The sequence below is a fragment of the Bos grunniens genome, chromosome 1, assembly GCF_055505025.1.
Source record: "Bos grunniens cultivar Pamir isolate PY7600 chromosome 1, Bosgru_T2T1.0, whole genome shotgun sequence".
Classification (NCBI taxonomy): Eukaryota; Metazoa; Chordata; class Mammalia; order Artiodactyla; family Bovidae; genus Bos; species Bos grunniens.
This window is the reverse complement of record NC_141165.1, coordinates 67,773,390-67,783,782: the sequence shown is the minus strand read 5'-3', so window position 1 is coordinate 67,783,782 and position 10,393 is coordinate 67,773,390. Positions and strand designations below refer to the sequence as shown.

Below are 10,393 nucleotides of genomic sequence, written 5' to 3'. Positions count from 1 at the left end.
ATGCCCCTTATCTTCAAGTTTAAAGGCAGATTAAGAAATCCAGGTACAATCACCTGACAGATCAAAAATTGCTATCACAGACTTAGTTTCCTCTCTAGACAATCTATATGTAGGTTAAACAAAATTTGCAGTTCATGCAATAAATCTACCTTGTAGGTAGGACCAGAACCAAGATTTCTCCTTATCTCAGGAAGCAAGTATATCATCAAGCCAATATTGAATGTGAGTGGGAACTCTTCAAATTTTCTCCTACCACAGAAAAGTTGGCTTCATTTAACCAATCTACTACACAAAGATCAGCTCTATACCATGCAGACTGGCATTTAACAGATGCTACTTCATGATTATGAGGCATATAATATAGTATATTAAATCCTGAATATTTTCAGTGATAAGGCTCTATCACAGGCAGTGGCTGAATAGTTAGTTTTGGGAGTGGAAAAATATGCCATGGAGGCCAAAATAAATGCTCCAGTTTCAGTTGAGATAAAAAACAACAATAGCCATGGCCATAAATATTTGTAGAGTGTTTCACAGCTCAGAAAGATTTACACACATTTTAAATCAAAGATTCTTATGCTTCAGCTCTGAAAGACACCTAGGGCTGAAAGAATTCAGTTCATTCTCATTTGATAAGAAAAACTGAAGTTATAAAGATTTAAATGATTTTTCCAAAGTTGCAGATGGGGATTCAAACCTAGACATCTCTCAATGGCAAGTGCTACTCACTCTCTTCCCCCCCGCACACGCAGCCGAGAGACAGTGGAGATAAGAAATATCCAGTTTCCCAGTTTCACTGGGAAATGATCTAGGAAGCCCTGTGGAAGGCAGAGAGGATCTATAAAGTATTATTTATGGAAATAGCAAAACAGTCATGCATCACTGTCGGGATTCTCCTTTCCCCAAGCCCAGGGGTCTCAAAACACTGCAATAGTAATAATGACGGTTTAGGTTTGGATTAGAATAAGTTTTTAGTTAAAGTGTTATATGAATAGAAAATCTAGACTTACTGAAAATAAATTATGCTATAAATTTGAAAACCATATTATACAGGTATCTTTTAGCAAGTGCCCTAAAGAATGTAAGTTCAATTCAATTTAACATATAATGATTGGGTATGCTGCCCATAAATTAGGCAGTAGTATTGCACTCCTGTGCTGTCCAGTATGGTAGGTAATATTCACACTGGCTGTTTAATTAAAATTAAAGAAACTAAAAATCCCATTCGCAGTCATACTAGCCATATTTCAAGGCACCCAAGAGCCATATGAGGCTAGCGGCTAATTACAGAATGTAACTATTATCACAAAAAGTTCTACTGAACGATGCTATTAGACTCTTAAGAAGAAATAACCAAGTCTCCCAAAGTAACTCACATCCTCATGGAGAAAACACTCCTCTTTACAAGTACTCTAAAAATGCAGGAGTATAACTCTGGCCAAGCTCTCCAACAGTGTCTTAACACATAACATATGGAATCATTCCAAATAGGTGCTAGCTAATTAGAGGCTTTTCTCATCCCTTAAAGACATCTTGACATGTATTAAAATGTCATGCCCTCTATTTTCCTCATCTTACCAATATTCCATAGGGACCACACACCAATGTCAACATAAAATACTAGATAGTCTCCACTGTAGAAGTATATTTCCTATGCACGGCCATCCTGGAGAATGCGCCAGGCACCACAGTAGCCACAAATGGGCAGCCCTTTAATCCCTGAGAAAGGTCTGCAAGGTTTACAGACCTCAACTGTTGACCCAGTCATTGGCTGGGCATGCCTGAGAACAGGAGAACTGGAAGTGGAGGAACAAGTGGCAACATGACTCAAGGAACCAGTGATGTGGATGCTATGTGTCATAGCAGTAAGCTCCCAGGACCCACCCTTCCTTAGCCAGGGCCCTGGCCTTGGGCAGGCTTGTCTGGCCTCAGCTAGGTGTCAGCAGAGCAACTTGGCATGCAGCTTAGGGAGTTCTCCAGCCAGTCTCACTGCCCCACACAACCACATCCTGTTTGTCCATTAGAGGACAATTCTCGCCACCTCTGAAGCACGTCTGGTAGGTAATATACACGTCTGGTGTACTGGATAAAATCTGTCCCAATATTCAGTAGGGATTAAAGTGAAAAGGAGGGAAACATGGAAATCATCTTCCCCATACCCTGAATCTCACTGAAGCAGAGAAGTGAGACATATGACAAGGTCTCAGTTGCTTCATCTGTGAAATAGAGGGTGTTTGCACACAGAGATGCCGAGTCCCACCAACAGAATGATAGTCACCAGCAGTGTGCTCCTGTACTGTCCCAAGCTTTCCCAACCCCCAGTTCCTCCTGCCACCCTGCAGTGAGTAGTTCCAGCATTTAGGTGCTCTCCTACTGCTAGGCTTACTTCTTCTATACTGCCCGGGTTTTAGTCAATGAACAACTCCAAATCAAGGACCAAGTACTTGAATCTTGGTCTTTCTTCATGAGAAACACACCAACAGAAGCCTATAGTAAGTATTTTTTGTGTTTACTGGGTACCAGCGTTACAGCCACCTAACAGGTAGGTGTTATTATTATCTTCATTTTTCTAGATGGTAATATTGAATCCCAGAGGACTTCAGTAACATAATTAAGGTTTCCCAGCTAGGCATGGTGGAAAGTGAAAGTGCTAGTTGCTCAGTCGTGTACGACTCTTCGTAACTCCATGGACTGTAGCCTGCCAGGCTTCTCTGTCCATGGGATTCTCCAGGGAAGAATTGTGGAGTGGGTTGCCATTTCCTTCTCTGGGTGATCTTCCCAACCGAGGGATCAAACCCAGATCTCCTACATCGCAGGCAGATTCTTTACTGTCTGAGTCACCAGGGAAGCCCATAGTAAGTTTAGAAAGACAAATTCAACTTGGGAAATAAGGATCAAAGCCTGTTGCCTCAAATACCATAATGGATAAAATCATTTCTATCATAAAACCTGATTCACCCAGGTCATCCTTTTTCTATAAAAAATCTTAAAATAGTTCCAAATTTCAGTCTCACAAGCTTCATGTATGAATGAGCAATCATAATGACTTTTGCTTCGTTGCTAAGTCATGTCTAATTCTTTGCAACCCCATGGACTATAACCAACCAGGCTCCTCTATCCATGGGATTTTTCAGGCAATAATACTGGAGTGAGTTACCACTGAACTATTAACGCCTTAAGAAGGACTAGGGTACAGTTAAGAACGAGACACCAGATGAACTCTGCAGATTTAACTCTCTCCGGGTAGAAAATAGCCTCACAGGTGGAAATTCAGGGCCAAAGACAAAACCTAACTTATACTGAAACAGGGTATAGGGCAGGCCTCATATCCAATGGTGAAAATAGATGCAGCTTTTTCAATAGGTCATGGGCTCTTTAAACCACAGTCTTAAAAAATCAGCCACTGAACTAGTTTATGAATCTGTGGGTACAGCATAGCGAAACATTTACTCAGGGAACAGAAAACCTTCTGGAACAAATAAGCCAAATGAATGCTTCGAAGTGGAAATGTTAACTAGTGATGTAAGTTCAGAGTGCAGCTGTGTCCAATTGAGTCGGGCTTCTGGCCCAACAAGCAAAGTCTATGAAAGATAGAGAAAAATTATATTGTTTTTTCCTAAACTCAAAGCAATGGACTTTTGCCATGTTAATTCTGAGTTTCTGAGATGAGATATGAGAAATTAAGAAAGCACAATGAAATGGTTTTAAAAACAAATACTTCCTATGTCATTGTGTTGTGGAGATAGGGTTGTAGGTTTTTTTTCCTCCTTTGGCTGAAGATTGAGTAGACCTCTTTCAGGAGATATGTCTCAGATTTATTTCAATTACCTTATAGTCTGGGTATGATAGCACCAAAAATATACTCTGTTTATTAATGTCTAATGAATCACATTTTGTGTGTTTTAGGACAATTCATAAGCTCTTGTGGTTCATTTGGGCCACAAGACACCACTGCACAAACCACGATGTCAGTACCTGCATTGGCCATTCTGCACTCTGTGTGGAGCAATGGAGAACCAAGCATGACCTGACTGTTTGCCAAACTAGTCATCATAATTATCCAGCAACATGATAAAGACCTCAAAGGATCAGTCATTACTTATGTAGGCTTTGGATAGAAGATAAAACAGTTTCAACAGGTTCTGATTAAAACTGTTCTTAACAATAATAACTATCACTTACCAAGACATTCATCAGGTACAAAAGTGTTTCAGATATATTTTCTCTTCTGTATTCTATATGATAGGTGCTATTATGTTTCCCATTTTATATCTGAAGTTTAAGCAGATGTGTACATATCTGGTACAGCAAATCCAAGGCCTCCAGGAAAGACACTGGAATGCCTCTGTTGGCAACAACATCAAGCTTGTCGTTCTGTAGTTAGGTCGTGTCCAACTCTTTGCAACCCGATGGACTGCAGTATGCCAGGCTTCCTGTCCTTCACTATCTCCTGGAGTTTGGTCAAACTCATGTCCATTGTGTCGATGATGTCATCCAACTATCTCATCCTCCGTTGCCCCCTTCTCCTCCGCCTTCAGTCTTTCCCAGCATCAGGGTCTTAAAACCCTATGCTATACACTATAGTAGTCCTCAGTTGAACTGAGCAGAAAAAAAAACTTACGTAGTCAAATAGCTATCAAACAGTATAAATCTATATGTAATAAAATCATGAATAGTAGGAAAGAGATTCTAAAGTCCTAGAGAGGTTCAACAAAAGAAAATCTAGACTGGAAGGTTCAGGCAAGACTGGAAGTAGAAGTGCAAGGTAAGCTGGCCTTTGGAGTGGCTATGGCAGTACCGACACAAGAGCAAAGGTGAGGCAATAAGAAGAAATGATTATTAATAGAAGACGTGAGAGTTCATGAAGAGGCCAGATGGAGCAAACAGCACAGGAAAGAAGTAGCTGGCCACTTTTAGACTTACTCTCAATTTTTAAGCTCAAAAAGAATTCAAGGGGCATACAGATCAACCCATGTAAGATACAATGGCAGGTCTGATAGGGAATTGGGCTGGAATCTCCATCTCCCAATCTGCAGTGCTTCCAGGAGCTACCATGTAGAAAGGCTGTGCTTCATAATTCTGGTGGTTTAGTCGCTAAGTCATGTCCAACTCTTTTGACCCCATGGACTGTAGCCCGCCAGGCTCCTCTGTCCATGGGATCTTCCAGGCAAGGATACTAGAGTGGATTGCAAAAAAAAAAAAAAGAAAAAGAAAAAAAAAAAATAGAGTGGATTGCTATTTCCTCCTCCAGGGTATCTTCCCAACCCAGGAATCGAACCTGGGTCTCCTGCATTACAGGCAGATTCTTTACCAACTGAGCTAGCAGAGGAGCCCTCATAATGCTAATTCAATCTAATATTGATGGAGCCTCTACCGTGGACAGATGCAGTGCCAATTACTAGGAAGATAAGGGTGAAAAAAAGGTCTGGTCTCTAGGGAACTCATGTTAAAATCACATAAATACACAAATATTTATGGAATGAGTAGGCCTGGGGAGGAGTATGACAACAGATACACCTAAGTGTTAAAAGGAGTATCCCATGTCTCATGAGGCAGAATAGACTTCTGAGCAGGGGTATTTGATGTGGGCTTTGCAAGAGGAGTGAGCTATGATCTCTCAAGAAAAAGAGGAAGGGAATTGTAGGCAGAACAAACAGCAGGAGCAACTGGCTATAAACACAGAAACGTATGGAAACATATGCCATTAGAAGAAAAGGCAACCCAGTAAAACCAGAGCTGAGAAGAGGAGGCATGTGAATCAGGAGGCATGTGAATCAGGAGGCACGTGAGTCAGAAAGCACATCAGTCGGAAGGCAGGGCGACCAGAGCAGTCTTAGATGACCAGGGTGAGGAATAACAGAAGGAATCAGAACATAATCAAGGAGACAAAGAAAAACTTAAGCACTGCAATAACATTTGATCTCTGGTTTAAGATGAAAATCTGGCAGCAAGGTGAAGAAAGGATGCTTGGGGGGGTGAGTGAAAAAGCTATGTGGCTATTCAAGAAGAAGCCTGAAGTCAGGTGATGGTAACAGACAAGACGAGGGACTCATGAGGCACAGAGGTAGATAGACAAGGCTTATCAACTAAAAGATAATGACAGTTTCTGATTTTAGTGACTTGATGGATGGTGGTGTCACTAAATAGGATGGGGACATAGAGACCAAAAGCAGTCCAAAGTAAGTGCCACCTGAACTAGAAAAATACTGGAAATTCTAAAAACACACCAGTGGATTCTCACAACTGGGTGATGCCATGTGTATAATGACTGTGTATTGTGCCAAAGCAGGTGGCTCAGGGGTGCGCGGATAAGGACAGAGGACCTCCAGGCCACTGGTTCCAAGTCACAGTTCTCAAGTGTCCAAAATCTGTTCACATATCTGACAGCTGTTCACTGACTTATCTAAAAGGAATTAGAGGTCTTAGCTTAGGTTCTAGCAAGACAGATATTCCACTTTATAACTGACTTTATACCCTTGTTGATTTTTTAAGAAATTAAACTAGTTCTAGTCTTTCAGTTGGCTGCTGAGGTGGTTTTGGACTAATCAGAGTCAATTTCTTCCCGGAGAATTCAACCACGGAATAGCTGATTTGTTTGAAATGTTTAAAAAGTTGAAAAGTCAAGGATAGGAGTTGGCAAAATGTGATAAAGCAATCATTCAATATAGCTCTGCTTCTTTCCATCATTCTTTATTCTCATAAAGTCACTTCCAAAAAAGGTATCTGCCACATTTCAGGTCTCTGTTTCTTTTATTCCTTTTTCAACATTTAGATCCAAATAAAGCCTTCGGCCTGCAGTAGTGGTTCTCTCTGTCTTTGGAAGATAAACAAGTGGCATCATAGGTTTTGGAATATATACATACACACACACACACACACACACATTTTTAAACATGCTTCCTTCCTTTCAAATCCAAAGTTCCAAGTGAAAGGATATGTGTCCTGGGCATTAGGTGAGACACACAGGGTGTTCTTTATGTCCCCATATAGAACAGAGGCCTCCACAGTATAAGACTCTTTGAGCTGTAGAGGAACCTCAGACCTCCATGGTTCCATATTTGCTTACCCTGTCCCCTTGTGTGGACTGGCCCATGGCAAACCACCATAAAAAAATAATGAAGTCTCATAAGAATTGTGCTTGAGTTTGTACATTCCTTGGTGTTGGCTAAAGCCACAGGAACTCTGGCTGGGTTTTAAAGTTACACCCATTCCCCATTGCAATGCAGGTCTGTGAAATAATGCCTTAGCTCTGCCAAAAACCACAATGATTATCAACAACGTAAGTAATCAAGTAAAAGCACTTTCCACAGTCCACTGACCAGATTGTCAAGAAAGCAAGAAGTAGTAGCAAAAATTGATTGCCGTTTGCAAAAGTAATTTCTATCTGAATTATATTATTGTATAGCAACAGTGATGCATAATGTGTGCCTGGCATCTTTGCAGTAAACATTTTAGGTTTAATTTAGAAATCTGAGTCATTAGAAAACTTCTCTCTCACGATGATAAAGGAGCCACTGTGGACTCAGAACTATTATAATCTGAAGAGGGAAAGGGAATAAACAGGCAAGCTACACACACTAAAAGTGAAAGAATTACCATTGGGCTGAAATAATGGGAAGAAATTCAAATGACAGATAGCTGCTTACTATTGAACAGTTAATATAAGCATGGTTATTTTACATTATTAAACAGCTTGAGCATTTTTAACTTTCTAACATAATGTGCTATGGTCATTGATTTGTTGTTGCTTTTGTTGTTTTAAGCTCTTCATTTCTATGAGGGAAATGGGCTTCAAATTATAGGAAACAGGCCAAATAGAAAAACTAAACTAGACCTCCCTGTCCCTCACAGATACCCAATACGACTTCCTTAATAATTGACACTACCAGTATTCAATAGCTAAGCTGGCAAGATGTTCACCCCTATGCAGCTGAAAAATTTTATTTAAATTTAATTTTTTCCTATTGAACTCTTAATGTTAAACCTGGAAGATATCTATTGAAAAGCATCAGGTCTTACTATAAATTAATGTAGTGGAAACACAATAAACTTGGGCCAGAGGCCTCCTCCCAAGATTAGTAGGTGTGAGTCAGTGCTTCAAAACCTGGTTGCTTATTAGCATGACGTGGAGGGCCTTTTTTAAAAAATACTGATGTTTGAGCTGCCCCCTCCAGGGACCACTTACTAAAACATCTGGTGAGAATGGGGTCCAGCCACCATGTAGGTTTTGAGCCCCTCCTCCACAGGTGATTCCAGTGTACAACCTGGTTAGAGAATCACTGTTTCATGTTCTGGCATGCCTGCAGAGAGAGTTTCGTGCGTATTTGTGTAGAAATACTTGCAACCGATTACACTGAAAGCGCTTGGCACTCAGCGTTAGAGACACCTGGGGAATTTTAAGAGTGCTGATCCCTGGTTCTCACCCGCCGGGATGCTGATGTTCTGGGCATGGACAATCACTTCCCAATGACTCCGAAGTATAGCCACTTTTGAGAGCCACTGCTCTCCAGCTGTGACACTGAGGAGGGCTGAGCCAGAGGTGGTCAACTAGGAGTATTAACAAGATAGGACTCAGGTTAGCCTACAGACGTCACGCTCAAAGAATAGGAGTCCTTCCTCCCGTTGCCAGAACTGCACGTGCTGATGTCTAGAATGCACAGAAATACGTGCATAAACAAGTGTCTATTTTGAGTAATAAGATAGAGTTGTCTCCATAGAAACAACTGACTAATAATCATAATGGTTAATTAGATAAGTGATTTCCAAAATCTATTTGTATGATAACTAATGTAATAAACTTCAGACTTCTTATTCAGTGACATGTTTTTCCTTAGTTCTCTTAATGGACTGTCAAGGCTTGGCACTCAGGTCAACAAAAGCCAGGTTAAACCTTAACACCTCCAGAAGAATTACTGAGTGTAGAGAAAAGTAGCCTACAACAAGCACAAGTGTGGGAGGCAGACCAAACTCTTGCATCCTGGCTCTGCTGCTGATTAAGCCGCCTCAGAAATGGGGTTGAACCTTCCGCCCAAACTTCTTGTCAATAAAATGGTAGTGATGCTGCCCACCGGAAAGCACGGTAGTGAGGAGTTCAGAGACCTAATTTTCCTGTCACAGTGCTTCACATAAACTATTCCTAGAAGAAGCATAGTAACTGTTATTAAAATCATTGCCTAGATCAGGAGGCTGTTCAGGGTTAACATGCCGCCAAAGTTAAATTTCTCCAGACAGGATGACCACAAATAAAGGTCAAATGACTCCTTACTGCCATCTCATCAGAATACAGAGTCTTGGAATAACTGAATTTAACCGCCTATTTTTTCAGCACATTTCCGGTTTTTTGGACCAATGACCAAAATATTTGGTGGTTATCCCTGGTGCTGTTTCCCTTCCTGGCCACACTGGTTTCCTTCCATTTTCCTCAGGGTGAAGACGACTGGCCTATCCTGCATGTTCCTTCATTCCTCTCCTGATCCTGCCTCAGTGCAGAGACCAATGCCATATCTCACGGACAAGTTTCTGAAGCTTAATAAAAACAGAAGATGCCACCATCAATCTTATTTACTCAGCTAACCAACAAGCCCAGGCGATGTGCACAGGCTGGAAAACAGTACGAAATCCATGGCTCTGACCCCCTGATTTTAGACATAGATGAGTCATAGTGACGACCTCAGCAGAGAGATTCCAGATGACTGTTCACTTTCACATCCTCAGGGTACACTTCAGCACCCTGGGGAGGGAGGTACTGTTCCAGAGCAGGAAACAGAAGCCTGGAGAAGATGAAAAGAGCTGGTACAAGAGCTAAGGCCTACCAATTCCTGGTTCAAGGCTCTGTACACGCAGCAAGTTAGCAGCCTTCCAGATTTTTCTCAGATTGTCTGCATAGAGCACTACCATAGTGAAAGTGTCATCCATGTATAGCATAGAGGTGAAGTGATACTCATTTTTCCCTGAGAGATCTTCTCACAGGTAAATGTTTCATGGCTGAGCGCATGTCTGACGGGATTCAGCTATCTTGCCAGGTCCCACACAATAAAGTAAAAGAAAGTGGTCCTCGGGGCTTCCCCATCTCCTCCCCAAAATGACACTGCAAATTTTAGTATTAAATGGAAGTCATCGAGCTGCTTACAAATGAGCCAGACCCACTATTCTCATCTCTTAAGGCCTGACATGCTTGGTTCATAGGCTGGACGGCCCCCGTGCAAGGCCGCGAGTGTCTGAGTTCAGCGTGTGCTGGACATCCTAGCTCTGAAAGGAAAACCAGAGGAGATGGCAGCTTCCTTTGAGCAACCATGTGCCTTGGGATAAGTACGTCGAGAAGCAATTAGCACTGGGCCAATTCTACCAAAGGCAGGAAGATAAAACTACTAATAAGAACAGCAACTGGTTAGTA

At 41.5% G+C, this 10,393-nt stretch overlaps 1 protein-coding gene and 1 non-coding gene across 2 annotated transcripts in view; both read right to left on the bottom strand.

The window, feature by feature from the left end:
• The window catches only part of LOC147379565 (uncharacterized), a 553,375-nt gene that overhangs the window by 320,428 nt on the left and 222,554 nt on the right, over positions 1 to 10,393 (bottom strand). The gene's annotated exons all lie outside the window — the stretch shown is intronic.
• Positions 5,258 to 5,330, bottom strand: TRNAY-GUA (transfer RNA tyrosine (anticodon GUA)). The gene has a single exon. It is a non-coding gene; the product is annotated as a tRNA-Tyr (tRNA).